The sequence below is a fragment of the Cannabis sativa genome, chromosome 3, assembly GCF_029168945.1.
Source record: "Cannabis sativa cultivar Pink pepper isolate KNU-18-1 chromosome 3, ASM2916894v1, whole genome shotgun sequence".
NCBI classification, from domain to species: domain Eukaryota; kingdom Viridiplantae; phylum Streptophyta; class Magnoliopsida; order Rosales; family Cannabaceae; genus Cannabis; species Cannabis sativa.
In genome coordinates this window covers 61,728,817-61,750,956 of record NC_083603.1, presented here as the reverse complement: position 1 = coordinate 61,750,956, position 22,140 = coordinate 61,728,817, and the positions used below count along the sequence as shown (strand labels likewise).

Here is a 22,140-nt window from a genome sequence, read left to right as displayed (position 1 = left end):
GTGGACTATTCTATAGTCACAAGGATAACAAAGTGTTTGTCTCTACAAATGCTACTTTCCTTGAAGAGAACTATATGAAAGACAACAAAGCGAAAAGTGAAATTGTATTAGAGGAAATGCTCACAGATACTGTTCCTTCAAATGTACCATCTTCTTCTACTCAAGAAGAGGAACATCCCACTCACTCAGTTGTAGCAACTGAGAAAACTACTACTAAAGCTCCTGTTCAGAAAGTCACCGCTCCTCGTCGTAGTGGGAGGGTTTCTACGAAACCGTCTCGTTATGGCTTGGATGGTGAAATCAATATGGTCGTTGGTGACGGTATTGATGACGACCCATTGACCTATAAACAGGCAATGGCAAGTCCGCAACGGAAGCGATGGTCAGCCGGTATGGATTCAGAAATGGATTCCATGAAGAAGAACAAAGTCTGGGAATATGTAGAACCACCTAAAGATTTTCGTCCAATTGGATGTAAATGGGTCTACAAGAAGAAAAGAGGTGCTGGAGGCGAAGTCGAAACTTTCAAAGCTAGACTGGTCGCCAAGGGTTATACCCAAAGAGAAGGTGTGGACTATGAGGAAATCTTTTAGTCCTGTTGCCATGCTCAAATCCATCCGAATTCTTCTCTCCATAGCTGCCGCCTTAGATTATGAAATCTGGCAAATGGATGTCAAGACAGCCTTTCTTAATGGGCTTCTTGAAGAAACCATCTATATGGAGCAACCAGAAGGTTATGTTCTTCCTGGGCAGGAGAATAAAGTTTGCAAGCTAAATAGGTCCATACATGGGCTTAAGCAAGCTTCTCGCTCATGGAACAAAAGGTTTGATGAGATCATCAAGACCTACGGCTTTCATCAGAATGAAGATGAACCTTGTGTTTACCAACTCAAGGAAAACCAAGTAGTAGTATTCCTGGTCCTTTATGTTGATGACATTTTGATCATTGGAAACAATGTCAAGAAAATGACTCACATCAAGGAATGGCTTGACACTCAATTCGACATGAAAGACTTGGGTGAGGCAGCCTATGTTCTTGGTATTCAGATTGTCAGAAACCGAAAGAACAGATCCCTTGCTCTCTCTCAAACAGCTTACATTGACAAAGTTCTTGAGAGATTTTCCATGACCAATACCAAAGGGGCAAACATGCCCTCTAGACATGGTATCCGTCTATCTAAGGAACAGTGTCCTACTGATCCTCAAGAGATAGAAGACATGGCAAAAATTCCTTATGCTTCGCAAATTGGGAGTCTGATGTATGCTATGCTATGCACTAGACCTGACATCTGCTATGCAGTTGGAATCGTGAGCAGGTATCAGTCAAATCCAAGAAGGGTACATTGGAACGCGGTTAAGTATATTTTGAAATACTTAAAGAGTACAAGAGATTATGTATTAGTCTACAAGGGTGGTGCTTTGAATCCCTTAGGCTATACAGACTCAGATTTCCAGGGATGTCTTGAAGACAGGAAATCTACATCTGGGATGGTGTTTACTCTTGGGGGTGGAGCAGTGGTTTGGAGAAGTGCCAAACAAACTGCGATTTTAGATTCTACCATGGAGGCAGAATACATAGCTGCGGCTGAAGCAGCTAAAGAGGTTGTCTGGCTTAGGAAGTTCTTCACCAGTCTTGGTGTAGTTCCTGGAATGGAAAGGCCTCTAGTCCTGCTTTGTGATAACACTGGAGCTATAGCCAACAGTAAGGAACCTCGGAGCCACATGAGAAGTAAGCACATAGAAATAAAGTATCATATTATCAGAGAATATGTGGCAAGAGGGGATGTACTGGTGGAGAAAGTGGATACGCAGGATAACTTGGCTGATCCATTCACCAAAGTCTTGGCAGTAACTTCATTCGAAAAGCACCGTCAGAATTTAGGATTAATTGAAATGTACTGATTTGTTTTATATTAGTGCAAGTGAGAGTTTGTTGGGTTTTATGCCCTAAATAAAACTCTGTTTCAATGTAATCCAGATTATTCTATATCAATAAAGTAACAGAAGTAATTTTTCATTCACTTATGTTTTGGTTCACTTAATCAATTGCTTGTCTATTTGATTTATAAATTCATCCAAACCCCTTTCACATACTTGAACATGTTTATTGTGTTGTCAACACAGTGGAAAATAAACATGACTATGTGAATAAAGTATTCCTAGATTTATCAGAACACTGGGTTTCACTGATATGACAATCTACAACAGAGTTTACTTACATTTGGAGAAATGTTATGTTCTTTCCAGAACATAGGTTAAAGTAAAGCTCAGGTTGGATGCATGGAGTATGCATTGGAATGGACCGATATTGAACTTTGAATTAGATTTTGAAACTTACCGTAAACATCTATTCAATTCAATATCAGAAGTTGATCCTAGATCACATGATCTAAATCCTGATATGGTTAGGCTTAATTTCAAGAGTATTATTCGTGTTCTTTGATTTGTTAGTTAAGCCTAAAACTGTAGTCTGGGCAATACATACATTTTGGGAACACGGTAGTGCGATTGAGTGGGAGCGCTAACATAAATATGGAATCTATAGCTTCTATCTGGCGAATAGTAAGCAAAGGGTGATCTCCTTCGAGCTTGACCAAACGAGATAAATGATTGAGTACTCATTTCACTTAGTTGAAATATCATTTATACAGGGTTAAGTGTTTTAAGGATAAAATACATTGTAGGGTGTTACGGTAATCTAAGTCCCTTTACAGTGTAGATCATCCATATAGAGGATCATTGATCACATTAGGATTATAACAATGGATAACTAATAATGTGTCTATATGGTGGAACATATAGAGCATTCTTTATACTGAGAGTGCAATTCTGAGTTCTATGTGTGGATTCAACGAAGAATTAATGAGTCAGTGAATTTAAGTGGTAAATTCAAGATCTGCTTATTGGAAGCTCGGATATATAGACCCATGGTCCCCTCACTAGTTGAGATGATATTACTTGTAGGACTCATTTAATTGATTTTAATTAATCAATTAAAAATTCTCAAGATAGACTTGTCAGTTTGAGAATTTAGCACTCATTAAGGGCAAAACAGTAAATAGAGATTTTGAAGGGCATATTTGTTAATTAGGAAACTTTAATTAGTTTCATTATTAATAAAATAAATGATAATATATTATTTGATAATTATTTTTAATTATTAAGTAATTAGATTTATCATTAATATGGTTGAACAATGGAATTGGCAATATTTCACAAAAAGGGAAACTATCAAGTGTAGGAAAAGGAAAGTTGGAAAAGAGGCAAGGCTTGTTTCCACATTGCCTAGGCCGGCCCTTTACCTTCCTTTTCCCCTTGATTTTCTCAGTTCAAAATGTCAATCATAGCCCTTGGGGGTCTTCTATAAATAGAAGGCAAAGGCTTCAGAATTTAACATATCTGTACAAGCTTTTCACAGCAATATTCTGAAAGAATTTTCTCTCAGAAAATTCTCTCTGAGCCGCCACCCTCTCTCTCTCTATACCTTCACTGTTTCGAAATGTATGAGTGCTAGAGTAGTGCCCACACACATCAAGTAATACCTCAATCATAGTGAGGAAGGCTGTGTAGAATTCAGAAACAACAAAGAAGGACTTTCGGGCTCAGATCTTGATTATACTCTGCTACAGAAAGGAATCAAAGGTTAGAGATCTGAGTGGGAGGAGACATATATATTCCGCTGCAATCACTGTAAGATTTCTGATACTCTTATGTGTTTAATTTCATATCGTTTTAGAAGTTCATATTTAGGTTGTTAAATCAACATACTTGTGAGTAGATCTAAGTTCCTGGTAAAATAACTTCCAACATAGAGATCTGAACAGAAGGAGACATTTTATTCCGCTGCACCGAATGTAAGGTTTCTCATACTTTATATGTGTTTATTTTATAATCGTTTTAGAAGTTCATATTTAGGGTGTTAATCAACATACTTGTGAGTAGATCTAATATCTTGGTAAAATAATTTCCAACACATTGACCCCAATCTGATCTCAACAACATTTGTTGATTACTATAAGGAGTTGCTGGGAACAAGCATGGCTAACAGAAGGCCTGTCCTCAAGAAAATAGTTAGCAGGGGTGCGATTTTGTCCACACAGCAAGTTGAAGACCTGATGTTGAAATTTACTAAAGATGAAGTTAAAGCTGCTCTCTTTGACATTCCTGGAAACTAGGCCCCTGGTCCGGATGGTTTCTCGAGCTTTTTCTTCCAAGATTGCTGGGAGATAGTGGGAGATGACATATTTCAGGCAGTGACTTCTTTTCTGGAATTAGGTGATCTTCTTAAAGAGATCAATGCTACAATCTTGACATTAGTCCCTAAAATGAAATGTCCTAACACAGTTAAAGATTTTAGGCCAATAGCTTGTTGTAATGTTATCTATAAGATTGCAACAAAGCTTTTGTGTTCTAGAATCAAACTCATTCTCCCTAATTTAGTCTCCTTGAACCAAGGAGGCTTTATTAAAGGGAGATTCATAGGACATAACATTATGATTTGTCAAGATTTGTTGAGACATTATGGGAGGAAGAATAATAAACCTTCTTGTATTATCAAGTTAGATCTGCAGAAGGCATATGACACTATAGAATGGGATTCTCTGGAAGAAATGTTGCAGGGGCCTTTATTTCCACCTAAGTTCATTAAGCTAGTCATGAACTGTGTGAGAACACCTCGTTTTTCACTGATGTTTAATGGTACTTTACATGGATATTTTGAGTCAAAAAGAGGTCTTTGACAGGGGGATCCAATGTCTCCTCTTCTATTCGTGTTGGGAATTGAATACCTCACTCGAATAATGGGGAGAATAGGTGACAAAGAAGACTTCTATTATCATGATCGATGTGCAGCCACTTCCCTAAATCATCTAGCTTTTGCTGATGACGTATTATTGTTTAGCAATGGGGATCTCAAGAGTGTTTATTATTTGCTACAAGGCCTCAAGTTATTCTCTGAAACATCTGGATTGAATCCAAATGCTACAAAATCGGCTATGTACACTTGTAATATGCCTGAAGATCAAGTTAGGAGAATTAAAGCAATATCTGGTTTCCAGCACCAATCCTTACCCTTCACTTATTTGGGAGTCCCCATTGGTGCAAAGAGAATATCTGGGAAAGATTGCGAGATCCTAGCTGAGAAAATGACAGCAAGAATCAAAGTGTGGAGTTCTCGAAATCTCTCCTTTGCGGGAAGAGTGGTTCTCATCAATTCTGTCTTAATGGCCATTCACTATTATTGGTGTCAGGTAATGATTTTACCTAAGAAAGTGGTGTCGAATATTGAAGCTATATGCAGGAACTTTCTATGGAATGCCAAAGTTGAGTACCATGGGTCAGGTGCAATTGCTTGGGATTTTATTTTCCAACCAAAAGCAGCTGGGGGAATTGGTTTCAAGGATTAGGCTCTTGGAATAAAGCGGCAGTGGGGAAGTACATCTAGGCTATTGCTAACAAAGAAGATAGTTTGTGGATGAGGTGGATTAATAGTGTTTATCTTCATGATGGTGATTGGTGGGCCTATGAAACATCAAGCCAAACCAGCTGGTATTGGAGATGTTTAGTGAGGCTCAAGGATCAATTTAAAATGAGCAACCAGTCCATGATAATGCAGTAGTATACCATCTCGGTAGGGTACAAGTTGTTGGTGCAAAATCCACCAAAACTTCAGTGGACAAGGCAGGTTTGGAGCCGTTTTAATGCTCCAAAACACTACTTCATATTATGGCTAGCAATGCACCAGCGACTCAAAACCAGAGATCGACTCTTCAAAATGAAAATCATCACAGATACAACATGTATTTTCTGCTGTGATAGAACTGAAACTGCAGAACACTTGTTCTTTGCTTGTCCGTGAACACTGGTTTACTTGCAGGAAATCAAGAATTGGCTCGGAATGAGAACAATGCATACAAACCTCCCCTACATCATCAAGTGGCTAGGAAGATTGAAGGAGACAAAATTCAAGCTGCTCGTTTTTACAGCAGTTGTAGCCGGTTTGGTGTACAGTGTATGGCAGCTGAGAAATAGGGTGTTATGGACCAAAGAAGAGAAATCAAGCTCAGTACTTCTCAAGGAGCTAAAAACTGATTTGAATCTTAGAATTGAGATGTTTTGGCCAAAAAAAGTTTCAAAAGTAGACACTCAATGGTTTCAAACTTTGTAAATATATTGTAATTGTATAGTTCTTTTTTATAGGCCTATTTGGGTGCTATTTGGGTGTAATCAAATTGTCTCTTGTGCTAATACAAATTCTGATTCATCAAAAAAAAAAAAAAATACCACATCAAAGACTTGGGGCGATGCTTCAACATCTTATGAGAATATCGAATGAAGCTTAACCCTCTAAAATGTGGCTTTGGCATCCAATCAGAAAAGTTTCTTGGATTCATGTCAAGTCAAGAGGGGTTAAAGTGAACCCGAAGAAGATCAAGGCATTATAATACATGAAGTCTCCTTTGCGTATAAAAGACGTGTAAAGCCTTACTAGATAAATTGCTATGCTATGTAGATTCGTCTCCAAGTCCACTAACAAGTGTGTTCCCATCTTTAATCTGCTAAAAGGTAGCAACAAAGGATTTGAATGGACTAGTGAAAGCGAGCAAGATTTCTAAGCTCTCAAACATCACTTAGCCAGACCTCTAATCCTATATAAACGAATAGATGACGAAGAATTATTCACCTATTTGGCCATCATTTTAGAGGGTTAAGCTTAGCCAGGTATTCCCCTATTGAGAATTTGGCTTATTATTTAGTATTGGCCTGAAGAAAATTAAGGCCATACTTTTAAGCCCATCCAGTCAAATTATTAACTGACCAACCACCAAGGCAAATTTTGATGAAACGAGAAGCATCAAGATGTCTACTCAAATGGGAAGTAGAGCTAGGTTAGTTTGATATCACTTATCAGCCTTGCACAATAATTAACGGACATGTATTAGTAGATTTCATTGTTGAGTGTACTGGCCTTGAAGAAGAAGACACCATGGTCTGTAAAATTCAAACCCACAAACCGGACACTGTAACTCAAGAGGGCATTGGGCCTTCTTAGAATCTCTATGAAGATGGATCCTCTTATGAGCATGGCTCTAGGGTAGGACTCATTATGGTTACTCCCAAAGGGTTTCACTCTTAATGTGCATTGTGCTTTGAATCACTGCAACAAACTATGAAGCAGAGTATGAGGCAATCCTTGTAGGACTTCAGTTGGCACTAGCAATCAAAGTTGAGTCACTTGAAATTTATAGTGATTCCCAGCTTGTTGTCAATCAAATTATCGGCGAATACCAAGCCTGAAGACTAAAAATGATAGCATACTTGAGCTAAATCTATCCGAGCTAAAACACTACTCCATCCAACTACCTCGCTAATAGAATGCAAACACGGTTTCCCCAGCTAAACTAGCTAGTGCAACAAATTTTAATACTCTCAGTATTGTTCTCATCATATACCTCACCAAGTGAAGCATCAATGAAGACTTAAATCCCATCCTCATGATCGACAACAGTCCATCATGGATGATTTTGATTGCACAATACTTCGATTAAAGTATTCTCTCAATAGATCGTAACGAAGCTAAAAAAGTGATGAGAAAAGTAGCTCGCATCATCATCATGGATGGAGTAATGTACATAAGAGGCTCCTCAATGCCACTTTCGAGGTGTGCCATGAAGGAAGAAGCCAAGTTACTCATGGTCGAAGTTCATGAAGGATTCTTTAGCAACCATGCTTGGGAGAAAAGCCTCTCAAAGAAGATATTGATAGATTCGTATTTTTGGTCAATAATGATTGAGGATTCTATGGATTATGTTGCAAGTGTTAGAGGTTCTCCAAAATATCTAGGGTTGCCCCAAATAAGCTCAAGAGTATGCAAACTCCCTGGCCATTTATTGTTTGGGGAATCAATCTCATAAGTTCACTACCTAGGGGAAAGGTAGAGTTCAATATGCAGTAGTGGAAGTGGATTACTTCACCAAATGGGTCGAAGTATAACATTTAGCCACTATCACATCAAAGAAAGTTCTTGATTTTGTGTTCAAGAACATCATTTGCCACTTCAAACTCCAAAAAAAGATAGTGTTAGACAACAGAACATAGTTTGATAGCAATCTCTTTACTGACTTCTGTGACAGACACGTAATCATTAAGAGTTTTTTGGAAGTTTCTTACCCACAAGCAAATGAGCAAGTGAAAATAGTTGACCAAACTCTTCAAAATACGCTAAAGAAGCGCCTAGAGAATGTTGGAATTATATTTTACCAGGAACTTAGATCTACTCACAAGTATGTTGATTTAACAACCTAAAATTGAACTTCTAAAATGATAAACAAAACACATAAAAGTTAAGAATAACTTACAGTGATAGCAGCGGAATTAAGTGTCTCCTTCCACTCAGATCTCTAACCCTTGATTCCTGTCTGTAGCAGAGTATAATCAAGATCTGAGCCCGAATGTCCTTCAGTTGGATGTGATCCTTCATAGTCTTCCAAACTATGATTGAGGTACGGAGTGATGTGTGTGGGCACTTCTCTCTCACAAGGATTTTCGAAATTCTCTCTTCTTTTCTCTCTTATTTTCGTGTATAGTGATTGCACACAAAGACATACATCAAGAGAAGAGAGGGGCGGCTTTATATAGGAAAAGGGAAGAGCACAACTTTCCAAATAAGCAGTTTCCTCTTTTACTGTGTAATTGATTAACTGCCTTATTTAGTGTGATCCACCACTTTCCTATTTTTGCTAGGCTTTGATTAGCAATGACATGGCAATTAAAATTGAAAATAATAATTGGGAAACATGAAAAGGGTGGCCAGCCATGGTGTTACAAAGGCCTCACTAGGGTTTTGCAGTTTCCTCAATTTTATTTCTATTTTTCCAAAAATGCCATTTTTCTAATTCTAATCATTTAAATGCCAAAACTAATTATTTAATAACTAAAATAGATTATTAAATAATATTTTCATTTAATATAATTATTAATTAGACATCCAAAGTCTCACAATTAATAATTAAATCTAAAAACCCTTTTATTTACTCTTTCATCCTTAAACTGTGAGAATTCACAAATTAGACATAGTCTAACTTTTAGAATTATAATTGATTAATCATAAATCAATTATAGAGTCTTACAAACAGTATAGTCTCAACTAGAATGGGGACCATGGATCTATATGCTGAGCTTCCAATAAGTTGAACCGATTTACCAAGTAAATCCCTAACTTATTAATTCCTTGTTGAATCCACTCTTAGAACTTGGAATTGCACTCTCAGACTTATATAGAGCATATTATATGTTTCACGATATCAATATGCTATCTCATTTAACCATTGTTATAATCTTAATGTGATTAAAAGATCCTCTATATAGATAATTTACATCGAGATGGGACCAATTTACCGTTTACACCCCTCAAGGTATTTTGCCCCTTTGAACACTTAGTTACCTGTAAATGATGTTTTAGTGATCCAATATGTAGTCACTGAAACAAGAGCTCATCCATTTACTTCTATTTAACTAAGCTCAAAGGGAATCATCACTTTACTTCTATACACCAGTAGAAGCTATAGATTCCATATTTATGTTCAGCACTCCCGCTCAGTTATGCTATCATGTTCCCAAAATATACATATCACCCTGACCCAAAATTAGGCTTAACTAATAAATCAAAGAACATGAATAGCACTCCTGAGATTGAGCCTAAGCATATCAGGATTTAGATTCTCTTAATCTAAGATCAACTTCTGATATTCACTTGGAAAGATACAACGGTAAGTTTATAATATCTTATCTAAGTTCAATATCGGTCCAGTCCAATGTATACTCACTACTACAAAAAGTATAATTCACGTCGGTTTTTAAATGTCACGTAAAGAATTTACGTCGGTTTATAAAACCGACGTATATACCGTAGTCGCAAATAGTTTTTTATTAGCGTCATTTTCAAAACGACGCAAAAAATAATTTTCGACATTTATAAACCGACGCTAAATACTTACTTTTCTATTTTATTTTATGCGTCGGTTAACAAATGACGCTAAATGTTTCATGGCATTTTAAAACTGTCACAAAAAACTTATTACGTCGGTTTAAAAATATCATATCTATTACAAAAATACTTTTTTTTTTACCTATTGCGTCACTTATAAAATGAAGCACAAATATAAGTAAGGGAAAATTGCAAATTTTTCTTGCAATTTTCCCCACCTGCATTATCAAATTTTAGAATAACTCTATATAATAGTAAATACATAATACAAAAAAAAATTAAAATAATATTTTTAAAACTTACATAAATTTAGTAATCGATTCTATTAACTAATCACACAATACCAAAATTATTAATAAAATCGATTGTAAAACTTAAATTCCATGTATATCGTAAACTAAGTATAAACTAATAACATATGCAAAAGATAACAATAATCATAAAACTTGTTTACTCATGTATTCTAACAAAAGTAGTAACCTTAAGTACTTAATCTATAATCAAAGGCTTCACAAATTCGGCCCACTCATCCCGTACGGCATTGATCTCCTCGTTACTATAGGGAGCGTCTAACTTGAACTGTAAAACAAAAGATAAAAAAAATTAATCATTATATTAAAAGTATAATTAAAATACAAACTAAATAAAGAAGAGTAGTTATTCATGTATCTAGAGGGCACATGGAACTCGTACATGAGAGGGATCTAAATTTTATTTCTCTAACTTGATCATCATATTCATCTGCAGTATGTCACTGTCCCATCTGAGAACAATAACCCAGTTGGAGCACAGTTATACATTGAACTAACAAAGAGTCTCATTTACAATGCGAAAAAACTAAGAGCCATGTAACAAGAAAAATATTGACAGAAAATATCTTTGAGAATTTCCCTGCATAGGGTCTTAGAGGTTGTGGAGTCCACATAAACACAAAATTTTAAGAAAGTTTTTGAGCAGCAGCCAATAACTTTTTCTTTCACTAAGTATCAACTCAATGATTACATGTTAATTATCTCCTTTCAAACCAAATTCTACTTCATATACCACTTTTATAAGTTAAAATACAGAAAATAATTCAGTCTTAAATGAAACTAACAATTAGCATGGTTATTAAACTGTATCCTTAGCTATATAGTAGAAATATGCATGTTAGCAAACATAAATGTGCATGGACTGTAGGCGTCTTAGACTTACACTGAGATTAGTATCTTTTTACACGGAACGATATTCATTTGTAAAACTTGAATCATCATTTAATACTAAGTTAAAGAACTTCTCTGCTGTACAAAAGAAATCATTATTTACTTAGTTCTATACACTATCTCCATTATCCATATATACAAGTAATGAAACTATAATCTTAAAAATATATCATCAAGTACATTTTCAATGTAAAAATGCAAGAGACTACTGCCATATAAGAAAATTTCATGGCTTAGTTTTGCAAGAGCACTATGAAAAGTAGATTCATTGGCTCTCCACTCCAGTGAAGAGTAATATATCTTTTATGTACTGTAAAGTTTGAAAAGGCAAAAGTATAAATTAAAGTAGAATTTCAAAAATAAAATAAAATAAGATTAAAATAGCAAGTCAGCCAATATATCCAGTTCACATATGACGTATCAACTCACTAAAATTTTGTAAATTATGAAATCTAATTCTTCATAAGAATAATAAAATGTAAAAGAAGAAATGGGTTACCATTGTTGTAATTACACAATATAATAACACAATTTCACGATTCACTCAAGCAATTCTTTCATTATTTGAGAACTAAAGATCAACAAATTTAACAAATAGAATTAAGATACAAAAATGCCACATAATATTTTAAGAACCCATATTATAGAAAGCCTATTTACAGAGATAACTCCTCAAGTAATTCACAAATTCCGTTCTTACCAAATGGAATAATGAAAGTGCTAAGAGGTTACAACCTATGAAAATACTACAAGTAAAATTTTAATTTCAAAGCCATAATAATTACTTCAAAAAGAATAAAATACTGGTAATACATGAAAAAGTTAATTCATACATACATGTGTGTGATTAAAAATGTATTTTCCCAAACCAATGAGCAATATAAATTATAAAAGCCAAGTATAATTTGTGCATTCCAAAGCTTCAATTGATTACTACTACAACTCTTCTTGTTGAGTCAGCCAAGTGACTAGTTAGCTGAGCAAGCAAAGCAGAATTTAATGAAATTGTGTTATGGAAATAAACACATTTTATGTACTGCAAAACAAGAGAGGCACAAATTTAAAGAAGCTTCGTTCAATTCTTTTCAATCGATCACGGATAATAACCAATAGTAATAAAAATTAAAAGAGATGTTTGTTTTCTTGTAGTTTCAGTTGTAGAAGTTATATCCTAAACAAATAATAAAGTACTGAGCTCCACACACTACCTCCATTATCCAAATATACAAGTAATAGACTATAATCTTAAAATTATATCTATCAAGCACCTTTTCAAAGTAAAAATACAAGAGACTACTGTAATATAAGAACATTTCATGGCTGAGTTTTGAAAGAGCCCCATGAAAAGTAGATGCATTGGTTCTCCACTACTGTTAAGAACATATCTTTCTTACTTCAGATACTTTAAAGAGAATGAACTTACCCTATTTATTGAACTAAAACAATGACTTTGACTGTTATGTACAATGAGAAATCTACTCTTGAAGCCCCAGCCGATTAAAGAACACCAAGAAATGATAGTCAGGGCCCCAATATACGAACCCTACAATAGGTATTTACTGCAAAGTTTGAAAAGGGAAAAATATAAATTAAAGAAGAAGAAGAAACAAATGAAAGACAATCAAATTCTGTTCCAAAAAAAATCTTTTGTAAAACTATCTTAGTTCAAAATTACACAAACCCAGGACACCGAAGTCCAAGTAAAACCAAATCAGGTTATCACTTTTCTCCAAAATACCCATATGATAGAACATTAAACTAAAAGACATGGAATAATAAGAAAAAATATACCTGCTTAAAAACTTTAAGTCCGACAGTCTCGACCCAATTAGAGAAAGAACTCATTGGACAGTGGTGGTTGTGCGATTAATAAGAAGACAAACAAGAGAGTACGAGGTCGAGGTTGGGTCGCCGCATGATTAAAAAGAAGACGAAGAAGAGGAGAAGGTCGAGGGGTTCGTCAATTTTGCTAGAGCTCTTTCTCACGATTAATGGTTAGGGACGAGTGTGAACAGTGTGGCATCTGAATTGGGGGTTTAGGGATTTCACTCTAGTTTATGTCAGTTACGCACTCTCACCATTTTTTTTTCTCCATGGTTTAGAAACCTCAAATATAAATTATTCTACTGTTAACAATAGACGCAAAATGTAAAGCAAATTTTTACAATTGTTCACTTTATTCGTCAGTTTTTATTTTACCATCATTTTAGAAACGACGCAATTCACATATTATCAGCGTCATTTCAAAACTGACGGCCCAATTATCTAGGCACTATTCACGTCGGTCAACGCCATGAATAGTAGAGTTGACCGACGTAAAAAGTGTAATTTGTAGTAGTGACTCCATACATTCGAAACTAGTATACTTTACCAATGTCCTGGAAAAAACATAACACTTACTCCAAGTGTAAGTATACTTCATCGCTGATTATCACATCAGTGTAAATCCAAAACACTGATGAACAGGGACCAAATCTTTTGAATCATATAATCACAATCACATTCCACTGTATTGACAATACTGTAATTGTGAATAACTATATGTTCTGGATTTAACTGATTTTGTGCATATATCAAGTATATATATTAAACCATAAACATGTAACATACATGTAATCATAAATCACTTCAAAATTCTAAATTGATAACTAATCAGATTGTAATGGGTTTTATTTAGGGCACAAAACCCAACAGAGAAAGCTAAAGGAATTGGCCTAAAGAGCTACCCTAAGTGTTGTGTTCTTCCCACACTACAGGGAAAACAATAATCGACCATACTCTTTTTGCTCTAACTTACGGATAGCAAGATATGATACTCGTAGAGCTCACACTCCCATCACATCAGAGGCTAACATATGACAACCATGCAAATGACCAATTGTTGGTCGAGTCTCTTAATATGATTAAAGAAATAAGAGATATGTTTGAGCTCTGAAAGGCTGTGTATCAACAAAGGGTTGCAAGAAACTAGAACTCCAAGGTTAAAGACAAGAAATTTAAGTTTGGACACATTGTGTTACGATGGGTATTCCTGAAGATGAAACACGCAGCAACAGAAGTACTCGAACTTTCTTGGGAAGGGCTAAACGTCATCACTGAAGCACTATAATTTAAAACATACAAGCTAGCACGCTATGACTACAACTTGAATCTAGTGCTCGTACCATGGTACTGGAATGGGGTGCATCTACGACAATACTACCAATAAAGCAGTTGTCTTCAAAATAGCTCGCTTCATAATGAGATACACTTTGCCATGTGCAAGTGAATAGATTACCTCTTGAACCAACAAGATGGAACGAAATCATCTTTAGGTTAAGAGGTATATTATCAAGTTATGGCCCCTACACTACTAGTTGAACATTATATTAATGTAGTAGGAATCAACTGAGCTAATTCTTGATGAAAAACATAAAGATGCAACAAGTATATCTTTTTCTTCATTTGAACATGAGGCCTTTTATCCAACTTTTAATACTTGAGAAGATAAAAAGTGGGGTAAAAATATATTGAAGTGTTTTATCCCACTTTTACTCTTGTCGCATGAAATATGTAGCTAGTTTTTTTGGAACAAGTTCCATATTTAGTTCTGAATAATAAAAAAAATCAAACTAAAAAAATTAGTTAACAATAGCTTAACCAACCCAACATGTCCCTTGTTGGCCTTTTATCATTGTTTGGACCAAGGGCCATGTTTGGCTAGTCACAGAATAATGTGTTTTTGAAGCCTTTGTAATTTGCACAAACCCAATGAACTTAAAGTGTTTCACTAAAAACCGGTTTCATATAAAACAAACCCTTTTAACCCCAAGCCCCTTCCTCATTTTAGCTATTCTGGAAACCCCTCAGCTGCGCAGGTACTATCGTGGAGCTTCCCAGGTACGCCTCTCCTTTCTTTTTCCATTTTAATGTTTTTTTTTCTTGAAAGAAACTTCATTATGATTTCATTTTTTACAATACAAAGATAATATATCAATAAAAATAATTTATTCTCTTTTTTAGGAAGAAAAAAAAGTCGATTTTTTAGTGGGTGATTGGGTCCGAAAATGGATTTCAATCTCTTGCTGGTATTGTATTTTTTTAGAAGATGTAAGATTTAATTTTTTTTTTTTCTTTGTGTATTTTTTTACTGTCAAGTGTGTTTTATTTTCTTTTTTTTTTTTTTTTTTTTGAAGAATTTTATTTTCTTGTAATAATGTATAGTAAATCTATATATTTCAAGGTATCTATTCTGTGTTAAAAAAAAAAAAAAAAGTATTTATTCATCAAATTGATTTTTAGGGGAGCTATTCAGTGGATGGGGTGTCGTTTGCACTATCGATCCAATACGTTTCAAAATAGAAATTATGTTTAATATTAAACAGAAACTGATTTATATTTTAATATCTATAATGAATTAAATTGTTATCAGATTCTCTTGGTGGTAAAAGATAGATTGTATTTTACTATAATTACGTTTGTAAGGTTGTTTCACAAGGGAAATAGTTAACATGGAAAAGTTGACCATATTTTGATTTTTTGTGCCTTTTCTTTTACAAGGACTTGATTTATTAGATGTTAGTAACTTTTATTCATGTCTTATATTCTTATAACTAGGAATCAAATCGCGCTTCGGGTGCGGTTATATTTTATTTATTGATAATTAAGTTACAAAAATATATTAAAGATGATATTTTTTTAATAGTATGAGTAATTATTCTACTAATTTTTTTCATACAATTTCTTATCTAAAAAAAATAACAAAAAGATATTTTCAAACATTATAGTAAAATAAATCAATTGATAAATCTATAGAAAACACATCATATGATTTGTTGTCATTCAAAACTGATGTCATCACTGTATCTCACTTGTAGTGACCACTACATTCAAAGTCGCTATCATTATCGTATCTTATTTGTAGTTATCACTATTGATCAAAATAAGTTTGCTCTATACATAAAATAAATCATATACTTGAGTTAATTAACTAGTAACTTTTTATACATAAGTGGATGATTTTGTTATAAATTACTTACTTGCCTCATCATATAATTAGTGAACTAACAAAGAAAAAAAAAGAATATTATCAAAAAATATAACCAAAACTAAAATAAAAATAAAAAAAGATTAAAAATTAAAAAATCCTCATCAAGAATAAAGATTTCGAATTTTTTTTTTTTTTGACAAATCTGTGAAAAAAAAAACTCATCATATAATTTGTGGTCTACAAAAGAAAGAGAAATAAGTGATATTATCAAATGATATAGGATAATAAAATACTACACCAAAATAAAAATAGAGATTAACAAATATTAAAAATTGAAAAAAATTTCACCGAGAATAGAGATCTCGAAAAAAAATTGACAAATTTATAAAAAAAATTATTATATAATTTGTGATTTAAAACAAAAAGAGAAAGAAGAGTTATTGTCAAATAATATAAGGTAATAAAAGGCTAAATTAAAATAGAGATCTACAAAAATAATTGATAAAATTGAATAAATCTTACTATATAATTATAAACAAAAAGAATTGTGAGAATATAGTAGCTCAAAATAGAGATATACAAAGTATCAATAAATAAAAAATCAGATTTAACATATTGTTTTAATAAGATTATAGATAAGCTTATAGATTTAACATATTGTTTTAATAAGCTTATAGAGACAGTAATATTATAAAATTAGAATAAAAAATAAAATTAATAATAGTTAAAAAGAGACTGTGTTATATATATTGGAAACTTGGGTGATTAATATTTATATAAGATAAAAATAAATATGGGAAAGAGAAAAAAGATGCGTCTAATAATAATCGATGGCATTATGTGATTTTTTTTACTACTTTAAAAAGAAAAAAAAAACATGAGTATGTATAAGTATGAATAATATCAAAAACTTTTTCTTTTGAGAACTTATAAATAATAAAATAAAAAAAACAGAGAGAAAAAAATAAATATTTATAAATGATGAATATGTATAGAATAGTTTATAAATTGTTATTATTATTTGGATATACTTACCGTAAGTATAGTTTATATATAGAGTTTTTTTTTTAAAAAAAAAATAATAATTGGAGAAAAAAATATTTAAAAATGATAAATATGTATAGGATGGTTTATAAATGATGAATATGTATAAGATGGTTTATAAATTATTATTATTATTTAGATATACTATGGTACGAGTAAGTGTAGTTTATAGAGGTGTTTTTTTAAAAAATAAATAATCAGTTAATGTTAGATATTTTATAAAAATTTATCAAAACAATAGTAAAATATTAAGTTATAGATTTAAACACTAATAAAATATGGGCCAAGTTGCAAAATGGTCCTAAATCTAACAATTAAGTTAATAAAGGACCCTTTTTTAAAAAAAATTAACAAAATGTCCTTTTAGTTAAAAATTTGATGATAAAATTACAATTATAACCTTGAATAATTAAGTATTGTTTGGTATAGTTATTTTGCACAATAGTATATCATTTTTATGTGTAATAATATATTAAAAAAAACTGAAAGGTAGTATATAGATATAAATTTTTTGAAATAACTGAAAGGTAGTATATTAGTTTAAGATTGTAGTATATTATTTTAATGTAATATGGTATATAATGAACGAAAGACAGAAATTAAAAAATATGGAATATTAGTTTAAGTTTGAGGTATAATTATATTTTACTAGGAAATATTGTCTTTATGTTTATTAGTATATCATGAAGGAAAGAAAAAGGAAAAAAAACATGTGGAATATTAAATTAAGTTTTTAGTATATATATATTTTCTACTATATTGGTGGTATATTAATTTTTAACTATAGTATTTATCCTTATGATTGCAGAATATAGTTTTTATATGCTATTATGTATCGTGAAAAAAAATCATTTAATAGTATATTAGTTTAAGTTTATGGTATATTTATATTGGTCTAAGGTATATCGTATGTGATATGTATATCGTGAAGGATATAAAGAAAAAAAAACTATTAAATATTAATTTAAGTAAGGTATAGTTATATTTGATTGAGGTATATTGATTTTATGTTCATTGGTATATCATGAAGGAAAGAACAAGAAAAAAAAAACTTGTGGAATATTAAATTAAGTTTTTTGTATAATTTTTTTTCACTATGTTGGTGGTATATTAATTTTTGACTATGGTATATCTGCTTATGTATGCTACTGTATATTGTGGAAAACAATTCATTTAATAGTATATTAGTTTAAATTTGTGATACATGTATATTGGTTTAAGGTATATTGTTTCTATATCATACGATATATTAATAAAAAATTAATTATATGGTTAAATAACATATTAGACAACAACAATAGCAGCAAAATCTAAAAGAATAAAATATATAATACCTTTTATATAATGAAAAAATAGTTGACATAAATTCAGTAGAGAGGTTTTGATTTATTTTTTTTTCATAATTTCTATTAAAGGAATAAAACATATAATACCTTTTATATAATGAAGGGTATTTTAGGTATTAAAAAGTAAAAAAAGACATTTGCTTTATTATTTTAGAAAATGGACATTAACTATCTATAGTGTTAGAAATAGGATCATTTACTTACATTTCTCGTAAAATATTCAAAAATCAGAGAATGAAGGAGATAAGAGATTGATACATTTAGAGTGATATTATAGTGCCATGTCACCGCCTCATACTTCTCCTTTATATAGATATATAGATTCGCCCAGTTCTTTCCTTTGTGTGGTATACCATTTTTAACATCTTTTTTCAGGCCAATAGAGTTCTAAAAATATGCACATTCTTCTGAAGTAAATCAAATAACTGCAAAAATGAACTATTTGTGATTGGTAACATTTTAACTTAGAGTTTCTTTTAATTTATAGATTCATACATGTTTTTTTTTATGATGGAATTACAATTTTGTATAAAAAAGTCATACTGCAATTAATTTTAAATTGACATATAAATTGGTCTTTCCTTGTGTACAATAAATAGGTGAAGAAATTAGTTTGTGGTTTGGTATTATTCTTGGGTGTGAGTATTTAATTAGAATTATAAATATGTTAATTGAAATATGATTAATTTGTATTTTGGGTTGTAATCTTATTTTTATGTAGGTTCATATAGCAAATTTATCATGCTTCACGTTGTTTCAAAATCAGATTCCAAATCATACTCATAAAATCAGTGCCGACCCTGAATTAAAATGGACTATAGAGAATTTTTTTATTTAAAGCTCCTACTATAAAGATAAATAGTATTTTTAAAAAATTATTAAAAAAATATGTATATTTTTAAAATATATTTTTTTATTTGAGCCCTTAAAATGAGTGAGTCCTAAACGCGAGTCTAGCTCGCTTATGCCTTGCCGACCCAGCATAAAGAATATATGAAACCTTCATTGTCATTACATACACTCATAACCAATTAAAGTGAGTTTTTCACAGTAGTACTAATTAAGAAGATCAAAGTGTTTAACGTATAGAAAGACTATCAGTCCAAATATTCCTTTATTTGATATGAACTTCAGATGAAAAGTCTATAAAGCTTTGGAAGTAAAATAGGCCATAAAGTTTTAAAGGATATAATCTTTTATGTGATGAAGTGATATTCAATCCAAATAGTTATGACATTTATAAGTTAGAGTTTAAATAGTTATGACATTTATAAGTTAGAGTTTAAGATGAATGTGAAATACTAGCTATTTAGAGATATATTTTTTCTTTTTTAGTGTTTTGATATTGTACATTTGTTGATATGTGTTACTCAGCTATCTTTTAAAGGTATTGTTGTGTTGATACTAATATTTATTGTCACAATTGACTTGCTAGTAAAACAGTCGTAAAATTATGTGCCAAGTATTGTTGTGTTTTAATCTAATGTGAGCAGGTCTGATCCCAGGTTGTGTCCACTTCTAAGGGTTTAGCATTTGCTGATGAGTATGGGAAAAACAAGGTCTTTCTAACGGTAATTAGATGTCACAACTTGTGTAAATCTGATATGCGAATTCTGGGTCTATGCAATGATTATAAAGTATAAAATTTTGATAATTAGGATTTTTACCTCTCAAATTTTAACATGTGCCAAATCAGGCCTCTTGAACTTTTTTGGCCGTTAAAATTTTCTCTTAAACTATTAAGATTGTTAGATTTAAGGACTTTTGTTTAATTTCATTGAATTTTACTATTTCAGTAATTGTTTATGTACTAAATTCTATTCCCCAGACTTTGATATTTACCAAATTATACCCATCAAACTTTGATATACATTAAATCATGTCCCCTGAACTTTCATCCATGTTAGACTTTTTTTACTAAAATTAGATAAAAGTCCTTAAATCTAACAATCTCAATAATTTAGAGAGCAATTTTAACGACCTTAAAAGTTCAAGAGACATGATTCTATACATATCAAAGTTGATAACATTCAAAATTAGCCTTACATATATTGCAGAGTGCCTAAGTCTCACTTTTTAAGAAATGTAATTATGATATAGCCTTTTTAGTTTCATGGTATTCAATTGAATTTTAACAACACTACTTTGATGATTATTTTATTGTTAATTCACTTTAATTTCTCTAAGGTAATCTGCTCAATTTTTGTGGTGGTATAATGTTTGTTCTTTTATTATTTTTAAAATGAACTGTTCCTAAGTTTATAATTATGTGACATTAAATTTCCTAATGTTAGCTTATTAATTGTAACATGTATACTGTTTTGTTGAGATTACTTTTAGTACATGTTTGTTATTAAAATCAATTTGTTTCATGCAGACATATACAATATATATATATATATATATATATATTTTAACTTTTAATTTTTAGAATTGTTATTTTAATTTTGCCCATATGACATGGCATGTCGACGTGGGCAAGATCGTTGCCACGTAGAGTACAACTTGTTAACAAGAAGGTCAAATCATCTACACAACACTTTAGTTGATAGGAAGTCTGAGTGCTTGAGAGGGACGAAGAGACGATGAACCGCCCACCCTGAGGGGACTAGCCAGCCACCCCTGGCGGGCCATATGGCTAGCATAGGCTGGCCAGCCAGCCTGTATCTGGCAGGCACTTGGCCAGCCAGCCTGCACCTGGCAGGCACTTGGTGCACAGCCTTCATCCGAGACAAGCGAAGTTGCGATTTGGCCTTCAACAACCCACGAAATAGGGGAGAAATAAAAGTTATTCCTCTATTCTTGAGGGATAATTAACCTTTTTATTATTTATTATTTAATTATGTAACAAATACTTTATAGTTCTTATTTTTTAAGGATATTAGGTTATTAATCTCTTGTAAGGTTTACCATATAAAGAGCATGAACCTAATCCTAATTCTTTTAAGTCTCTAAGCTCCTTAAAGTTCTCAAGCTCTAAGTTTAAAACCTTAACTTTATATCTTCCTCTCTTTCACACGCCCAAGGCTTCTCTCTCACTTGAATTTGTTTACTTGATTCTCATATTGTAATCTTAAGAGAGCTACTTCAAAATTTACAAACCTTGTGATCTGAGTAGTATTATCTTCGGAATAAATATAATCAAAAAGGGAGTAGGTTATTATTCACTAAGGGGGATGAACCTCTTTAAAAATATTGTCTCTTTACTTTCTTGTTCTTATTGTGTACAAGTGGTAAGCATCAGTAATAAACAGGATTCTGCTATTGGTTGGCCAAATATGAGGTCAACAATTTGGTACTTTAATTGAGAGCTTTGTCAATTTAGCTGATCAAACACAAGGAGAACTCTGGCTACAACTTCTACCTCATCGGATCTCCCTCAAGACCCAATTTGCTGATCTTAATGTTCATGTTGCAGTTACAACTAGAATTTTCTCAAACCCGACAGATGTAGCCAACCCCGCCATCTCGGCAGACATTACAAGCCTGATTACCATGACTGGCCAGGTGGACACTACCAACCCGGTTTGTAACGCCCTAATGCTAAGGCACGCTACAGTGCTTTTTCAATTATTGTGCAATCTTTGCTAATCA

General features: G+C 32.3%; 1 long non-coding RNA gene across 1 annotated transcript; it reads left to right on the top strand.

Moving 5' to 3' along the window:
- The first annotated feature begins 14,503 nt into the window (after window positions 1-14,503).
- Window positions 14,504-21,556, top strand: LOC133035827 (uncharacterized). The gene is made up of 2 exons (XR_009686950.1): window positions 14,504-15,066; window positions 20,052-21,556. It is a non-coding gene; the product is annotated as an uncharacterized LOC133035827 (long non-coding RNA).
- The last annotated feature ends 584 nt before the right edge of the window (window positions 21,557-22,140 follow it).